The sequence below is a fragment of the Linepithema humile genome, chromosome 2 (assembly GCF_040581485.1).
Source record: "Linepithema humile isolate Giens D197 chromosome 2, Lhum_UNIL_v1.0, whole genome shotgun sequence".
Taxonomy (NCBI): domain Eukaryota; kingdom Metazoa; phylum Arthropoda; class Insecta; order Hymenoptera; family Formicidae; genus Linepithema; species Linepithema humile.
In genome coordinates, this window is record NC_090129.1 from 7,343,289 (window position 1) to 7,355,734 (window position 12,446).

The 12,446-nt window shown below is 38.2% G+C and overlaps 1 protein-coding gene across 2 annotated transcripts in view; it reads right to left on the reverse strand.

Moving 5' to 3' along the window:
* The window catches only part of LOC105678704 (uncharacterized), a 281,517-nt gene extending 278,544 nt beyond the window's left edge, over positions 1-2,973 (reverse strand). For both annotated transcript variants that reach the window (XM_012378233.2, XM_067349520.1), the window contains exon 1: positions 1,890-2,973. The gene's annotated coding sequence lies outside the window, so the exon portion shown is untranslated. The remainder of the gene's footprint in view (positions 1-1,889) is intronic.
* Between the last annotated feature and the right edge of the window lie 9,473 nt (positions 2,974-12,446).

Here is a 12,446-nt window from a genome sequence, read left to right on the forward strand (position 1 = left end):
TTGCATATGCTGTAAATCATTAGTATGTATCCAAGCATTCTTATACATACGATCAGATAAAGGGGACGGTTGATTCTAACCTTCCGTATCGGATATCCAACTGCGGTCAACGCTTTTTCGATACTTTCGCTAAAAGCCTGACGAAAGCATTCTGTGCATATTCCATCAAAACTCGCATTTCCATCACATTGGCTTTCACAATGGTAATCCCGGCGATATTCCGCGACACACGGAATAATTCGGACGATTTGGGAAAAGTATTCAAACAAGTAACTGCGGTGAATTCACGAACACGCCTAACTTTTCTTCTTACATCTCCTACTTCGCAGTAATCTCGTATATGCAGTACTTTCGTAAAACTGTCGTTGGGTTACTGTTCTATTTTTTTACGTTTCTTTTTTTAAAGTAGCAATACGCCGATATCAAATTGATTTATATGTAGGAAGCGACTCTCTACACGTCTATCCTCTTCTATCGATCACGGGGAAGGAATTCTGTAAGTCGATACTGCTCGCAGGTTCTAATCCTGGTGGGTGGTTAATTGAACGCGTCAATGCTTGCCGAGGTGGTTTCGTGCTCACGTAAACAAGAGCTTTCTCACCCTCGCCCGAGACACGCAAGGCTCGATGCCCGAAATCGTGTTTAAGCGTCACATACGACAGTATTGTTGTCACAACATTTCAAATTGTTGGGAAATTCTCATTGATATTGATTAATCAATTTTCCGTAATGACGATTCTAAAAATTCGTTTTTCTTCGAGATAATTAATATCGTGTATTTTTTATATAAAAAATTGTAAAAATAACATAATTTAGAATAACTTGTTTTTAATTTTTGTTCATCTTCATTGATTCTCCTTTATCGACAAAAAATAATTATTTCTTTAAACAACATTCAATTATAAAAAATATTAAAAAATAATCTTTTACAATATACATTTTACATAATCAAAATTGTCTTTATTAAAACGATATTAATTTGAACAACATTAAAGCATTTAAAGACGACGTGTAAATGCCAAAATATAATAGCGAAATTAATTAAAGTGCTTTGCGCCAGAGACAATCTTATAGCCATAAATTAACTTCTGTGTAACAGTAATTAAATTTCAAAATAATGTTGAGCAAAAAGTGAGTTTTATCTTAACTGATGATTTACGCGTTAAGTGTCATTATGTCATAAAAGAAACGGATTCTCTGGGAGATTTATAAGCAAAAATTGTGTGCTTAGATATGAAACAAATATTGATTCATATAGCACTTAATTTAATAATTTATAAATAAACCTCTCCTTTTTGAACTTTTTGTTTTAAAATGATCAAGTCACAAAAATTGCGACACAGAGTAATAATATATCAGCATCTTGTCAAACTTCTATGAAGTTTTTCGCTCAAATTATAACCTGCGCTTTTCAGCTATCAACTTATCGAGTGTCTCTCGAAAATATTTGACTCTATCAATACATCCCCTGTCAAGACATCCTCGACCCTCTTCAGCAAGAATCAAAAAAGTTCGAATGTTAGCCGTTCTTAAAATTTGCAAAGTTTAACAGAATTTTACGGAAGTCGTCTCCTTTCAAGATATTGTAAGTCAGCAGATGAAAACTTTTCAAGAATTACTCTCCTTTTTATTGCAATAAATTGGAAAATGTCTGATTAATAAGACCTATTCGTGCTTAATTTTGTAACGAGTTTTCGCAAGCTCCTCCGTGGAACTTACCAGTCCACGTTTCGTACGTGCCCGATCGATTTTCGCTTTAAGGGACGATTCACGTGCTCGTCGTATTGACGAAGGGCGCGAATCCACGACGTTTATACAGGGTAATCCAAAAACAGGTCGATCGAAAGGGTAATCTTTGGCGATCAACCTGTGAACCAACAACAACGTACCTATCGTTTCGAACTCGATAACACTAACACTGCGCTTATTTTCGCTGTCACCTCACACAACACGCCGATCTTATCTCTCACTTCATCACAAGGCTCCTTACATCATCATCTAACAAATCCACCACCGACAACATACGTAAAACTCGTTTATATCCTTCGATGAGCTCCGATATATAATTTCGACGACACTCACTCGTCCAATCGCATTCGCTGCCGAACGATTCAACATAAGTTCTGCGTCATTTGCGAAAACCTTGCACAAATAAATTCACGACTGTTGATCGATCGTTCGCAGACGTGTTTCCTTGTTGACAAAGGTCGTCTGAGGAACCACGTGACGTCTCTATGGTGACGATTTTCCCCGTTGGCATACGAGATCGGTCATGCGAGGAATTTATCCGTCCACACGGCACTTCAAGCGTGAACTTTCCACCATCCAAAACTGACACGCTTTGATCAAGTTTCCCCCAGCAAATGCCTCCCTCACTTCGTCGATACCCAACCTCAAGGATAGCCGCAACTTCGTGGCGGACCTTAACCGCAAAGTCTTCCGACCGTTTTCATATTTTAGCAGGTTCTTGGCAAGCGAATCTTAGCTACAACACGCGAGACGGCCACTACCCGACCTCGAAATCCCAGGTATACCGCGCCGCGATAGGATCGCCACGTTCGACGGTAGCCACGTGGTGGTGCACGACGAAACGTGCCGCTGATCGCGAGCGTTGATCGCCGCAAGCTAAGCACGGAGTCGCCTCGACGCGCCACAAATCAGTTTATAAGAATCCCGGGTTTCCCGCACGGCCATAGGATCAAACCACGCGCGCACCTGGCCGGACAACCGGTTCGATCGGTCCGACCTGTCAGTCCGACGGAAAGTTCGACGGCGAAACCCCCGGCGGACTCCAGCGCTCGGACTCCAGAACGAACGACGCCCTGTTGTCGTCGCGGCACGGGGTGAACGCACGACTTTGCGGACGACGATCCGCGCCCTCCACCGCCCAGAAACTACCTTCCGTCACTGCCACCACCATCACCGCCGCCGCCACCACCACCACCGTCGCCGCCGTCGCCGCCGCCGCCGCCGCTGCCGACGTCACCCACCTCCACCGGCGCGCTCACAACCACCATCCCTCCCCCTTCGACCCACCACCATCAGCGACTCCAACGCCGGCAGACGCCTCAACGCGAGCACGGCGGGATGGCGAATGAGGGTGGTGTGAAAACTGCGTCTGTGTGCGAAGATCCTTCCCCACGAGCATCGCGGACGTCCTTATACTAGCAGTACATTCTACACGGGCGCGTGAAAGGTGTATGAGAGGACTATTATGAGAAAGAGAGAGCGCGCGCGCGAAGGGCGTTTGCATGAAGGAGAAACTTTTGCCACTACCAGCGCCTGAGCCGAAAGCCTGGCCGGTATTGTTAGTGATTACGGCGCGCGTATGGTCAGACACGTTAGCGAGAGTTTAGGCTGCTGTAAAGACATCTCTGCTAACTTCGGCATACGTTCTAATCGCAGAGAGAGCAGATCGCAGTCTCGAGTCTCGGGGCATTATCTTTGCGTCAATAGCGGCACGAAAATCGTCGCTGTTAGAGCATACTGTTGCGTTATCAAGCGTGTCTCGCATCAATACCGGAAGTCCGATATCGATGTCACGCAGAACGTTGATGTATTATGAATACAGACAGAGATAACCGCGCTACTGCAGCCTCCTGCAAAATCATGGACCACCGCGTACTCGATCAGCGCGATCCACCGGTGTGCGTCAGCGCGCGTAGGGGGGTGTACTACCACTAACGGTGAATCATATCCTCCGACACCTTCACGAGCGTAGAAATGTTCACAACTACTACCGTCGACCTCACGCATACACCGTCGCGCCGCCGATATCCTTCGCTGCTACCAGTACAACTTCCAGCCGTACAGTCACGCATTTCCTTTCATGTATAGCCATCGAAACAAGGATGTAGAGACTATCATTACATAGGAACGTCTTTGTGTTTGGGACCCTGCCACAGCATTCTCGTGCAGTGGTTCTCCTCGCGCAGGTCAGAATATCTCCGTGACGGATGACGAGGGGGTGGTGGCGCGGGGGTGGGATCGCGACAATATATATACATCCGCCCATTTCTCCGTCTCTCGTTCTCCCTCCGTCTCTCTCGCTCCCTCGCCGTTCATCCCTTCTCCACCAGCAGCTTCTCGCCGTGTTTACGGGGTGTCCCGACGGAGGCGCCACCACAGGGTTGCGTGGTCATGGCTGGAAGTTTCGACGTCGATCGAATCCCCAATTGGGAGGGAGGCATGAGCGCCAAGGGTCGCTTGGCCGTGCCGGGTGGCACAGGTGGAGGTTAGGGGGAAATACCGAACCCTCCACGCTAACATACCACTCTTCGTGGCCACCCCTCCACGATAACGGCGCTACGTTGCCGCTACACGCGCTTGTGAATGGAGACTGCTTCTAGGAAAGAATCGCTCGATATCTTCTTACGGAAAAATGGCTTAAGGAAAAATCCTTAATGGCTATTGAAATCGATGATCTGCAAAACTATTTTCGATATAATGGAAGAATAGAGAATAATTACAAAGTATCAATTAAATCAGATAGATAACACCTTAATTTCAGAAGATCGAAAAGTTAATTTTACCTAGCTTCGATAATAATCGTCAAAGCTGCTGACCGATACGATAAGATTTAAATATTTCTAATGTCGTGCCTGCTAATTATATACCTTGGGAAATGTTTCGAAAATACATTGAATTGGAAAAGACGCTATATCAATCGGTACATTCGAAAATAGACATCAAAATTGTTGATGAAAAATCGATGCAACCGCGACTGCCAAAACTGTAGCAAGAAAAAGAAGAAAACAGGAAACCAAGCTAAATTGAAGAAGTTAATGAAAAAAGAACATGGAGCGTAGCATTCGTGACAGAATGAATCAAGCTTCAGGATTGTATTTCCCTTTGTTTATTCGTCCTCCCACACGCTCTTTCCCGTTGTTTTTTCCTGTCGGCGCTGCGAAATAGAACATAGAGTGTGTGCCAGTGGAACAGGTTGCTGTTCGGTCGGACGGATCTGAATCGGCTGCTGCATAGAGCAAAGTGACAATAACAAAATTCCGTTCGCTGGTAACTCATATGGCAGTCAGGAAGATCACAAAGAGCTTATTGCTGCTGCGCGGAACAGAATACATGTGTGTCAAGTCTCGTGTGGTCGGAAGCTGAGCTCGATTAATCTTCCACGCTGTTTTCATACGTATTTGAACAATCAGCGTTATTTCATAACACGGCATAATCATAATGTGACAGTAACAATAAATCGAATTGTTTTCTTCGCCGTGTTAGATAGATATATTATCAGCAAATTGGTGCGTATACACATAAATTCATCTTTTAGACATTCAACTATGTCAATTCGCTATTAATCGCAGCTTCCCATAATGCCCGTTCGGATCATTTAATCCGCAGTTAGATGAATATCAGCAGCCGCAAGCTGTTCTACTGATTAAACTTCTGCCTTGTTAGCATTTTCTCACAAACATTAATTTTTAACTTTTTGCCTTCTGTACGTTTTCATGCGCATTGACGAGGAAAATCAATCATGTAACAACATGTAAAAAAAAATAAAAATAATGAATAAAGAAATATTAATATTCTTAATAAATATATATTAATTAAAATATCTAATAAATATTAATATATCTAATAGAAAATCTAAACATATCAAAATTGTTGATTCTAATTCAAGCAATAAATCTATTAACAAAATCATTCTATCAAATTCTAAGAAAGAAAAAAATAATTTTATAGCCAAATTTTTATTAAATTGAAATTGTGTCGAATTCACAATTTCATGAAAAATAAATGTTGCTACCCAATTATCTCTACATGCATATTTATTCGATATCATTTCCATCGTCCATCGTTATTAATGAATACCGTTAATATCCTGACGTTATATGCACGAGTGACTAATTGCTCAGGCGAGTGTTCATGCATCGATCATTAAACTGTCACAAAGTTGATTATGTAAAGTGTCCTAGACCTTCGACCGCACCATTTAGTCGACGCTTGCAATTCGATGTCCTGATTACGCCCGACCTCGGACTATCTAACTCTTCGCCCAGGTAAGCACCAATGATCCTCATTCCCTTTTGCCGCCCCGAGTGTGCCTTTCCAACTTTTTTATGTGGTCTTTGAATCTCAACTACTTTTCGCTATATAACATCTCCTTGTTCACACTGTATCCCACCCTGAGATATTACTAGTTAGTTGTAAAAAATTTTTTATGCTTGCATAATTTAGCGGAGTTCGTATCATGTACGGATTATACCCGCTTTTTACATCGTCGAGTCTCACAGGAGCGTTTTATTCATGACAAAAATAAAGATAACGCGTGGCGCCGGGCGATATACATTCAATTACAAAATTTTCATATAAAAACGATAGATGCGCCGAAAAAAAAATAATTAACAGCTAAACCAAATATTTTGATTTACACAAAATAAAGATTCTTGTTTTTAAAAGTCAAAAAACGTAAAATTTATTAAAATTGTTATGAGAAATTTTTTATTAATCTGATAATTACAGTAGTGATAATTACGTAGTTAGTAAGCAGCTAATGTAATCTAAACAGATAAAATCTTTGAATATTTAGTTCTGTATTATTCTAAATTTACTTAGACATTTTTTAATAACAAACTAAATATTTTAAAGTTCTAGATTATTAGATATTTGTAGTTAGACTTTCTTTTCTAGTCATATCTCATTAATCATAACTATTAATAAACTTTTCAATATATAAACACATTTATTATGATCAGAAAAATGTGTTTTCCTGCCCGTAACTTTTCTTCGTTTGTATTTATTTGCATAGCAAACAAATTGCAGAAATGCCAACAGCTATAACAGTTATTAATAACTGCGCTACTCCAACTCTATATCCCTATCTTATTAATAGAAATGTATGCGCATATTTCCTCAGAGACGCGCTTCAGATAAACTCTATTAAAATTGTGTTAACGAAGGCACGCGCTTGCAACAATATTAAATAAGACAGGGATTCCCGAGAATTTAACGGCGCATTGATCGAATATCTAGATACATTTACGAGCGTTAAACTGCGTGTCGATATTAATACCCTGGTGGTCCCGCATCAGGGCCAATCTCGTTTCCGCTCTTACGGCAACCATCTTTGGAGGTGCCTGAGGGCAGAAATCCAACGGAGTCATGGCAAAACCGAGAGAAATCCTTTGGCAACAAATAACTACTCACGGACGCGGAAAACTCGTTAGAGCGAGGAATATCGTCCCGTTCCGCGGGCTTACCGGAAGTGGATTTTAACAGAAACTGAAAACTTACGAGCCCGGGTACGCAGCAGCCTTTGTAATCTGCGAGGAGACACCGTAACGAAACATCAAATATAAAAACTTTGTTAGAAAAATTAATATGTTTCATACTTTCACAAAAGTATTATCTATTAATATATCTATTTATCTATTACTAACTACTAAAAATATTTTAATAATAATAATTATTTAATTAACTAAAATGTATTTAAAAAAATAATAATGACCAAAGTGCTATTATTGAATTCAATTATTTTCTTATAAACTAAATTGTTTACAAACTGACTTCAATCTGGCAAAAAAAATTTTAAATATGCACAATTGTTTTGAAAAATAATAATCTTTCATCAATTTTGCCATATCTTTGATGTTTAAGCCGTGAGATCTACTAGATTCTACGAATACGAATAACAAGCGATGCGAGGGAAATAAGCGAGTCTTTCAAATACGAGTTTTCCAGAAGGATAATTTTCTACTGGAGGAAGAATAATCGCAAAGACGCGACCTTTGGGGCGCAAATAGTCGAGCGCATATCCCTTTAAGGAAAAAAAGTGCTCTGAATTCTGCATCCGACTTAAAAGTTTTCACTAGATTGCAGACTAAACGCGTTCAACAAAAAGACAATCTTCTAATAAATTTTGCGACAAAGCGACAATGAGTAATGCAAAATGTTCTGTCTATACGGAATGTTCTGCTCCATTAATTTTTTGCATACAAAGTTTGTTATAGAATACGGAAAATGTGCCATCAGGAAACGATTTTGTAATTATCTCGAAATGATGACGCTACTAACTTAAGTTACTTTGCTAAGTGCATTTTTGTCATCGCAGGAATAAATGTTTATGTATGAACGATGAATAGAGCGTCGGTGATGTCTCGCGAAATGAATAAATGCACTCGATTTTCCTGCATATACATGAAAGAATACAACATAACGATGTTATAGCTTCACCACTGTAATGCACATGTCTTATGGTGAAGCAAATTCGCAGCATGACGATATGGGAAATAAGCATAATGCGATGGTGCATGAGAAAAAAAGCATAGAGCACGAGCGAAGCGAGTGAAATGAAACCAGAGACGAGGGAAACGCACGACTTATTTTCGGAAGTAGAAATTTCTTTTTTTTTTTCTTATTATTATTTACTATATCGCGCACTCTTTTGTTCGCCGAGACAAGGATGGTTTCTCCGCATGTAACAACGGGCTGAGTTTCTTTGGTGTGGCGCACAATGCTAGGACTCATGCACGAAAGAACGCGAAGGGGCTGGAGAAAAGAGAAAGTGCCGTTCCAACCCTTAACGTAAGGACGAGGAATGTCAGACCCGCCGTATCTTTTCATCCCCTGCTTTCCCCTCTTTCGTCACTCACGTTTCCTTCCGCGCGATTCTCGAGCGAGTAAAAGTACTTCGCACGTAAAGTACTTCTGAAACTCCACGAACTCCAAAAAGTTCGCCGCTTGGCTGCACGAATGACACTTCACCGTTGAGTTTCGATCGCCAGTGTCTAATGTTCAAGTGAGCGATACGACCGAGTTCCCAAAGGTTAAAGAGTAATTACGAAAAAACTTTAACAAGGGCAAAGACGGACTGAGTACCACAGCGCGATCAGCATATTTTTAAATAGTAATATAATAATTAAAATTTAATTAGATAGATTTATAGTAGTCTAATATTATATCCATAAAAATTTAATTCATAACTGTTTCACATTTGGCACTTTTTGTAAAAATAAGTATTTTTTATCATTGTTCTATTTTTTTATATTACTTGTATTTAGCTAGATTTTAATAGTCAATTTTCGTGCTCGGCAATTTCGGATGACCAATTTGACCACCAAATGATATTAACCGACGAATAATTGGCTATTCACCGATCGTACAATTAATTACGTATTAAATGCTTTAAAACGTAAATATATTTTATTTTTTATATCCGATAAACGCAAAAGCTTAAAAAAGTATTTCGGATTTGTCATAGCCGTGACAGGTGAGCACGCAAAATTAAATACGCAATTTTCAATTTCTCTCTGCCGTTTATTCGCGTGCTCCAGACATCGAACAGATGCAAATGTCGAACGGATCATAATTCCGTGCGATTTTATGTTTTTGTCCGTGCAATTTCGTGCTTCTTTTTTCAAACTACATGTTATCTTTTTTTTTTGTTTCGAACTATTTAAATAATTTAGACATACAAAATGTTTGAATCTTTTGCCCGAGCTCTCGTCAATTTATGGAATATTTTCTTTGTCGAAGAAAGTAGATAAAATCGGTTTAATTTCTCATCTTAAAGTATATTATCGATCATAGTATCCCGCAAGTTACTGCAAGTAAGAGGATCACGCGAAGCCACAGTAGAGAATTGATTCTAAAGTAATATATCCACGAAATTTAATTTAGAATTTACGGAACTTCACTTATAGTTCGACAGCGAAATATTAAGAAGATATAATAATGACCTTGATTATTTAATTTAATAAAGTAAATTCTCGTAAAGTAAATCATTTTAATTTAACTCAGAGTGCAATTAAATTATATAAGCATATTAGCAATGTGTACATTTCGGTATTTATTCTTTCATTTTATATATTAATTCTCAACAACTATATTTCTCATTGTATATTCTATGCGATTGGTGCAAATATGATTAATACGATTCTCCTCTATTTTTCACTGAATATATTAAACAAAGTAAAAGCAACAATATGCGCGTTAATAAATTCGTAAAACTATAGCAAAGTATAAATTGATTTTTATCATAAATACAACAGAAAAAAATATTGACTTGATTAAAAAGTTTCTTTGGATTTTTCGATAAAAATCTGTTGTCAAAATCCGAAAGAATTTTCTGACCAATCCAATATAGCATAAAAACTTGTTATGTTCTATCGTACAGTTTATGTGTTAGCAATCCGAAGTTTATTCTGATATGTTTTTTAAAATAATTTTCCTGCAACCGTAAAAGTCTTTGTTTCTTTGAAACGGCACTTCTTAACTTGTTACTTGAGTACACACTTGTAAAATATCCGTAGATCACAATCAACGTTTTTAAAAGCAATAAGATTTGCTGTCCGTCAGGATGGACGTAAAGTTTTAGTTCGGCAATGTCATTGTTACGCCGCGCGCATTGTAGCAACACACTTAACAAAACTCGTAGAAATTCTCAAACGAACTTTGCGCAACTCTCTCAAATAAAGTCGCCAGCTTCGAACGCGAACGGTTCAGTAGCCACCTTTTGTTTATCGTTAATGTCGCTCTTCGCATTTAATAAACTGTTTACGAGTGCATCGCCGCTATAAAGTGTACTTGAACCGAAATAAATGTAACGCAACATACAAATGCGATCTCGTCGATGCGACGGAAATTCATTTATACTTTAATGTACTAATCATTTCTCATTACTTATTAAAACTTGCGATCGCACCGCGATTCGATATGCAAACTTCTTAATATCCATGCATATAATTAATCGCGGTCGGATATAAGCAAAAGTAAATTGTGGCAGACGCCTGGGGCGCTTAATATAATTATCGGCTATTACTCTGTAATGTGCACAGCTTTCCGCCTAGTGCTACACTATAGGGAGCCTGCAAAAGCCGAACAGGCATGATTGTGATCTCAAAAAAAATAAAATAACATCATGAAAATACATACGCTGAAATGTATTTTTAAAATATTCAGAAATATACAAATTTTTTAAAAATAAATAATAACAATAAAAACTTCGAAACTGCGTAAATAATTCAAAAAATGCATAATCTTAAAAAGTAATCTCTTTCTCGCGAGCTAAAATGAAATTATGTAATTAAAAATTTTATCGCAATTTTTTACGGAGAATTCAAAATAGCTTAAGTTTTGCTTCTACGTTTGAATAATAAATAATGATATAAAATATTGATATTTTAGGATTATGTGTCAAGTAGAAAAAATGATCCTCTTTAAAATAATATTCATCGATATGTATACCTATATCTGTCTCCGAACTGTTCGAAACTCTTCAAACTCCTCGACATGCTCTTTAACACACTTCAACAACTTTCCCACCATAAGATTCCAAAGAATCGATCGAAACTCGTTCGTCATCGTTTCAGGATGTAATCAACGTCGCGGTTCCATTCTTCGAGAATTTTTCACCTCCATCCGTACGATCATGATTAATCGCTATTTTATTCTATTCGGTATGCCGGTGATGTCGGCATCTAAAGAAGGGAGTTGCTAGTGTGAAAGAAAACCAACGGAAGTAACTAAAGAGGAAAGAAAATCTATCGTCTCCATGCACTCACCGATGCAGGACGTCTCTTCCATCTTCGTTAATATATTCTAACCTAAGAGAGGCACTCGTATCTTTCCCAGGAATAAATTATTTGCAACCTTGCATTTCTAAAGAAACAATAGATCTATATCTAAACCATATCAAAAGATAAATAATATACTTTTACATCATGATAATTTATATCACGACATAATTATAGTAATATGTTCTGACTTCCAACACCAAAAGTATGTTTATTTTTTTGTTCTTCGAGTCTCTTGGCTAATTATATCGACAGAAAAGATATGTGCAATATACTGTTCATTAATAAATTCAGAGAAATCCAATTTTCTATACTTATCAAATGTTTTATAACAGTTTAAAAATAACGTATCAAAAGAATGCATCCAAAAATAAAAAAGTATGAAAACGCTCCATTTAAAGCACTCGTTATCATTACAATTATGCTTCTAATTAGATTCGCCGTCGTGTTTCGTCGCGTAACGCCGTCGAGATCTCGCTGTTACAACAACAATGCCATTCTGTACCGCAAAGTTCAAAATTTGTGTTTATAATATAAGCGGCTACATCACTCGAGGAAATTGTGATGTGGAATAATGCAAGTCGCCGCTGGAGTAAAGAGAAATACGTCCCATATAAGTATATTATGTTTAGCTGTTTATTGACCCGTCAGAATATTGAAATTTCTTGCCATCTCACTGACAAATTTGTTTTCAATTAATTAGTTGTTCACGCAATGTCGTACAAGTCATTTTACCGTGAAGGTTATTATTATCGTTAAAATATTGATCAAAGCCTAATTACAAAATACAAATAACTTTTTTCAATTTTCATTTCTCGGTTAATGGAAATGTATTTTTAATATTGCAATGGTCTCTCTATAAAGAGTTTCATAACTATTAATATTACTGCTAAAATCGAAAAATGGGAAAAATATATA